This window comes from Macrobrachium nipponense, chromosome 11 (assembly GCF_015104395.2).
Source record: "Macrobrachium nipponense isolate FS-2020 chromosome 11, ASM1510439v2, whole genome shotgun sequence".
NCBI classification, from domain to species: Eukaryota; Metazoa; Arthropoda; class Malacostraca; order Decapoda; family Palaemonidae; genus Macrobrachium; species Macrobrachium nipponense.
This window is the reverse complement of record NC_061087.1, coordinates 28804796-28811392: the sequence shown is the minus strand read 5'-3', so window position 1 is coordinate 28811392 and position 6597 is coordinate 28804796.

Genomic DNA, 6597 nt, shown 5'->3' with positions numbered 1-6597 from the left:
AGCTACCTCTTCTTACATTCACACGTTTTCTTTCTCCTTCTACAGCTAGGCTTTGGAATTCTCTCCCCTCACGGTTTTTAAGGACCCTTTTCATGCATTATATATTTTCAGCTAACAACCAGGTATACACATTTCACTCTTTAGTAGTCATTACAGAGGCACAATGATATTTTTATGTATACACTATATATATGCTATGTGTATTTGTGTGTATATGTATATGTATATATATATATATATATGTATATATATATATATAGATATATATTTAGGTAGTATATATGATATATAATTAATAGCTTAACTGATATTGTATCACATGTATGTAACATTGATATATATATATATATATATATATATATATATATATATATATGTGTGTGTGTGTGTGTGTGTATGTGTGTGTATGTATGAATGTATATATGTATATACGTATGATACGACATTTCTTATCAGTTTAAGCTATTCAATTACGTGTACTGAACTCGCCCTGGTTCATAGGGAAGAATTCGAAGTAGGGACACTTACGTCACCGATAGACACACACGCACACATATATACACATACATGCACACACGCAGACACAATATTCGTCCTAAGGAGGGAAAGGAAGTTGGGTGGGGGGGGGAGGGGGGGGGGGGGGGGTACGGGGGAAAATTCCCAGAACTCCAGATTCTCAGATTCGGTTTCGTGTGCGTGTGTAACGTAACACCCAGGGCAAAGGGGCTGGCTTGAAGCGGTCACACTTGAGTGTGTGTGTGTGTGTGTGTTTCTTTAAACGTAGTGTAACATACTATCGATAATATTTTGTATTAGTTTTCTCTCTCATTTCTGCGGAATAAGTTGGCTTCGTGCTCGAAGCAGCCTCTTGTATATAGCGCCAGCCTTGGGTCACTAGACGGTATAGCCATTTTTTGTTGGTAGTCGTAACGAGAGGTGACGCAAATCAGTTACATGTACAAAAATAACACAATTGTTATCAAGGAAGAAACCAATCTATTTCGAATAATGCTCCAATACGAATCGGAAACGGAAGACGAAGACTGGATAAATTCCAGTGCAATTAACCACCTCACCAATTACTTGCCAACATCGCTCTTCTGATTTGCAAAAATGCTTTGATTCTTTTAATAGAACTACTGGCTACTCCTGCTGTTACTGCTCCATTATCTGTTGCCTTAGAGTTCTTCTTCATTAAAGTCATCGTTGATAAATCTTAAGATTATTATTACTGAAAAAGAAACCCACAAAATCACTGTGTATAAAGTGTTTACTTATAAGTATTTACATTTTATTTTGCTCAACACACGTTATACACAGTGATTTTGTGAGTTTGTTTTTCAATCTTCAGAAGAAAACTGAAAGAAGTTTTTGTTTGATTTATTATTATTATTATTATTATTATTATTATTATTATTATTATTATTATTATTATTATTATTATTATTATTATTAGAGCTGATGAGGGCAACCCGTGATGAAAATGTAAAACAGTTCTTACTGCTCGACAGCCAATCAGTTGCACAACTCCTTGTTATCGCGAAAAAGCATTCAATCAGGCGAATAACTGGAAGCTCATTCAAGACAAATCCGGCCTCGCGGGACAGAAAATGATATCCTTCGAGTTCCTGCCGGATGGCAACGAATAGTAATCACAGCGCCAGGAGGAAGGAGTACTTCGACCTGAAGGAATTATTCGTCCGGCGCATTACCTCGAATTCAGAGGTGCTCCGTGTATACAAAAAAAGGGGGGAGGGGGGAGTGACAGAGGGGGGTTGACAATTGTGTGACTTATTGAGCATGAGAATGTTACATTTATTACCTCGTGAGAATCAATTTCATCTTTTCCAGGAACGGCCTCATGCTACCTATTGGTTGTGTGAGTGTGTATGTATGCGCATGTGTCTGTGTGTGTGTGGGTGTGTGTGTTTGGACATGAACGACGCCCATGTGTTCCCGTTGGATGTTTCGGTATAGTTTTTTTTTTTTTTTTTTTTTTTTTTTTGCTTTTGTAGAGGTTCTTAGGTAACGAAATCGTTATAAAGGATCCTTATTACAATCCCATATTGGTTGCCAAAGGAATCACTTATTCTTCTTCTTAGTATTGACTTCATATCGAGAGAGAGAGAGAGAGAGAGAGAGAGAGAGAGAGAGAGAGAGAGAGAGATAAGAAACTCAGACTTGTCGTCTCCAGGAACTCTTGACAGATAAGGCGCTGAAGTGAACAGTCTTATAGATAAGTGCACACGCAGTGGAAGATCAGAACCGGATAAAAGATATGAATATGTTGCTCTTGCCTGTAAGTTAAAACCATCCTTGTAAAAAACGGGCGTAAATTATACATCTATTTTTGCCCACCAAAAATCCCTCGTAAGAGTGTTTCATCTTGAGCGTTACTCAGAAAGTGCCTTTTTGGGATGGGAGTGTGGGTCCCACTTATCGACTAACTACCAGGTACGTAATTCATTGATTAGGTCTAAAAGGCGATAATGGGTTTTTTTTTTTTTAGGTACCTGGCCTGAAACCCCTTCATCGTGGGACAGAGTTCACCAGCCACTAATCTACTAGACATGTAGCCTGTATATTTATGCATAGAACCCAATTAACTCTTATATTTACCCACATTCCCAAACTATATTATTTAATATGTATGGGATGAGAAATATTAAGAAATAAGTGAAGAAGAAGAAGAAGAAGAAGAAGAAGCGAGACAGACCTTCAGCCTTTTAAAAGAAAGAACATTATAATGGTCGGGGAAAACGGTGGAATGCAGAGAGTTCGTGATTTCGATGCGTCATCTAAGAAATGGTGTGAAGTTTACCCCAGTAACTGACAATTGTGACAACTTTTAATCAATTAGGACTAATCGTAATGAAGTCGGTTCTTTAAGTACACGGAGTAATGGAAGCAATAGAGAGAGAGAGAGAGAGAGAGCTTTATTATTTAGTTTGCACATGAAAGTCGCCCGCGTAGAGTTGAATTATTGTAGTAGATTGGTTGTGTAAGTGGCCTTTGGTGTCACATAGAAGTTGAAAATTTACTGAATGATGAAGGAGACAGAGGATGTTAATCTAAGGGTGAGGAGGGACAATCTCTTGCTTGCCTTATTATGCTTAATCGTCTGTCAGGCAGGGGGTCTGTTGGTGGGTTTAATTATGTTATTAAGCCTGCCATATAGATTATACACATATATTTTTTTATTTTATCTGTGTGTATTTGTGTTACTATGCTCAGAATCTGCATCTGGATCCTGGGTTGATTTTAAGCCTTCGTTTTATCGTACTTGTCAATCAGTATTTAAAGAAAACGACAGCTTCCTGCTGTGTGTAAAAGAAAACGTAAGTCATGCAGATTATTCTTGCGTCTGCTTATTGTATCCATCTATTGGCAAGATGAGGCGGTTAACATAAAGTAAGATCATTGGGCAGCTGTGCTGATTGCTCATATGGGAGTTTGCAAAATCTTTGGCAATTTTATGAAGAGCTTTCGCGAAGATATTTGCTGCTTTGGTTTTTTCGTTCTAAAGTTGGCAAAGTTTAGTTTCGTGTCGTGTTACGTTTTCCTAAGTTTTCGCAGTAAAGGTGATATTTTATTGTTTATAAAATAGGAAAGTTTAGGCTTTCCCATATTTCACGTTATTTCCCTTTCTGCTCAGCGTAGTTCAGATTCCTCGTTAATCAGTGGGTATCGTCGTTATAAGGTTTTAGTTTCATATGAAAAATATTTCTCTTGATTTCACCCATGTCTTTCTTGTGCTTTGAAAAAGGTCAGAGTTATGGATGATAAAGTATGGATAATTTTCCACCGTGGATCTTCATTGTCAATGCCTTTTTATTTATTTATTTATTTTATTCCATATTGGTAACTTTAATTTAGACGAATTCTAATTCTGAAAAAGGATGAGCGGAATTTATTAGGAAATGTTTTTGTTTCATTTTTAAAAATTTTTACGTATTTTTGGAGCCTGAAGGAATCACAGAGAGAGACATATCCGTCGTTTATTCGCGAACCTCTTGGTCAGTCAGAAAGTCCATCATATTAATGCTTCATAAGAAAGTCAGTCTTACTGCAGTAGTTTTGTATTATTGAACTGCGTTCATAGTTTACATATAATACTCGGAAGACCCAATCAATCTAGGTGTTTCGTGTATCGTGGCTGGAGCCTTCTTCGTCGACGTGTACGATTCTACAGGTTAGCAATTATCGAGAAGTTTGTATCGTAAGGAAAATCGTGATGTTTAAAATAATCGACCGTGAATAGAATTTGATGTGAAAATAAGTCTCTCTCTCTCTCTCTCTCTCTCTCTCTCTCTCTCTCTCTCTCTCGGAAAGAACGATACAAGCACGTAATTAAATCAGACACTGTATTAAGTACCGGGTGCAGTTGTGTGTGTGTGTGTGTGGAGAGAGAGAGAGAGAGAGAGAGAGAGAGAGAGAGAGAGAGAGAGTTGAATATCAGGAGTGAGTGATCGTTTGTCAGTCAAAATGTTCACCATCATAATCTTAATCACTACTAAACTAGACGACATCAAGGAGGTAGATATCCTTATCCTTACCCCCACCAGGTTGATACCATTCATCGTCAGGTTCAGGCTCTCTCTCTCTCTCTCTCTCTCTCTCTCTCTCTCTCTCTCTCTCTCTCATCATGCCTCTGCGTTGGCTTTCATCAAAGCAACGAGTTATTGCTCTGAATGATATAAAAAATAATCCTCTTCCTAGTCCTGAATATGATATGATCTTGTCTAACTCTACCAGCTAACTGGTGACGTCATACGAGGATGAGAACGACGTAAATAATACCTCGATTATCTCTTTATCATGAAGGGCTTCTGTTTTTATTTTGAAGCACTTCACTAGACGTCTTGCATTTACGTCATTGGAGGGAGCCCGAAGTGGTCTGGGAAAACGCTATCATAATAATAAAGAAATCTCAAAAAGTGTTGGAAAGATGAAATCTTTCATGCCTCACTCCTGTTTCATTTGGACTTCGTTGACCGAGGAAGCAGTGAAAGACCTTGCTTGGGTCAGTGGTCTGACCTTGTGTTCAAGGAACGTTTGCTAGGTCGTGTGGACATCATTGTTGTGCCTTTCGCTGGAATGAGACAAGGGGAAAGGTTATCATCGTTGCTTTTCGTAGCAGTTCAATGAAGCTGATTTTGCTGGTGTTGTTGATGAATTCGGTGAAATGGAATAATGGACTCTGGAGTTACGGCCATTGATTTCACGAAAAGTCTTCGAAGAAATTCAAAATCCCTTATTTTCTTGTGATCGACCATCCAAGAAGGGCCAGTTTAGTCTATGCACGACTGATGTCGAACGTTGTGTTTTTAGGCAGTGACAGAATTCCGCGTAAACATAGATAAAATACGATAACTATCAACTGACCACTCGCGAGGAAGTTGGAAGTCTGCAGATAATAGGATTTTGGGAAAATCTTTCAGTTGGTGACCTGTTTCCTAACCTTATTTCATCTAAGCTTCAAAAGGTAGCCAATGTACTATATAACCGCTATATAACAGAAGTCGCTGAAGTACCAAAGCCTGTGAATAGCTGCTGGTGTCTCGCTTTATCTCCTCTCTCTCTCTCTCTCTCTCTCTCTCTCTCTCTCTCTCTCTCTCTCTCTCTCTCTCGTTATCTGTCATTGCGCAAGCGTAAGCCCGTTATAGTTCAACTTCCCTGAAACTAGCTGTAAGATTCCAAGAATTTAAAAAAAAACTGCGTGATTACGGAGCCGTAGTTATCAGATAAAGTGTTCGGATTGATAATGTGACTGGTATTTCCTCTAGTAGTACATCTCGTTTGGTTCTTCCTCAAGATCCCACATGAACACAAAATCAATCGTCTTGTCTGAATTGTTTATTAAAATTGTTTTCCTTTATGCAGTTCTGTGAATCTTCTGGTCGGTGCTCCCGTGGCTTGTTATCTACTTATGTGTATCCTTACAGGTGCAAGTATGCTAGTAGGACCCTTTGGGACGAAGTGTTAAGTACTAACCCCTCTGGCTAGAACTTATCTTCGTGTAGCCGTCAATTTTACATTTACGGTGTTTAAAACAAAGTTGCACCATCTCGTCTTGACATGAAGACGCCCGACATCATTGAGTCAAGTTGTAGTGGACCTTTATCTGTCTCGTTTTGTTGACGATCCTGCAAAGGGAAAGAACACATTGGGGCGTGAATGCTTGAGGACTGTTAGCCGTAGTGTTTGGGGGGAATCCTCCAACTTGGCTGCGCTCTAAGCAGCTGGAAACTATTGGCGAGGTCTTTGAGATCGTCTCTCTCGATTCTGGATTTTACCAAATTACATTAGATTCACAGTTATTTTGTGCATGTTCAAATCAAAAGAGGGTATTTTTGATGCTGTGTGAGGACTCTCTCTCTCTCATACATATATATATATATATATATATATATATATATATATATATATATATATATATATATATATATATATTGACAGGTGCGGTGTACCTGTCAAACCGCGTATTTCTGGTGGTGAACCGCCCTTGTAAAGTGGGTGGTTTTCTAGCAAATGGACGAATTTGGTGAACCGGGGCATGATGATGATAAGAAGGGGGGGGGGGGGGGGGGATTTGGT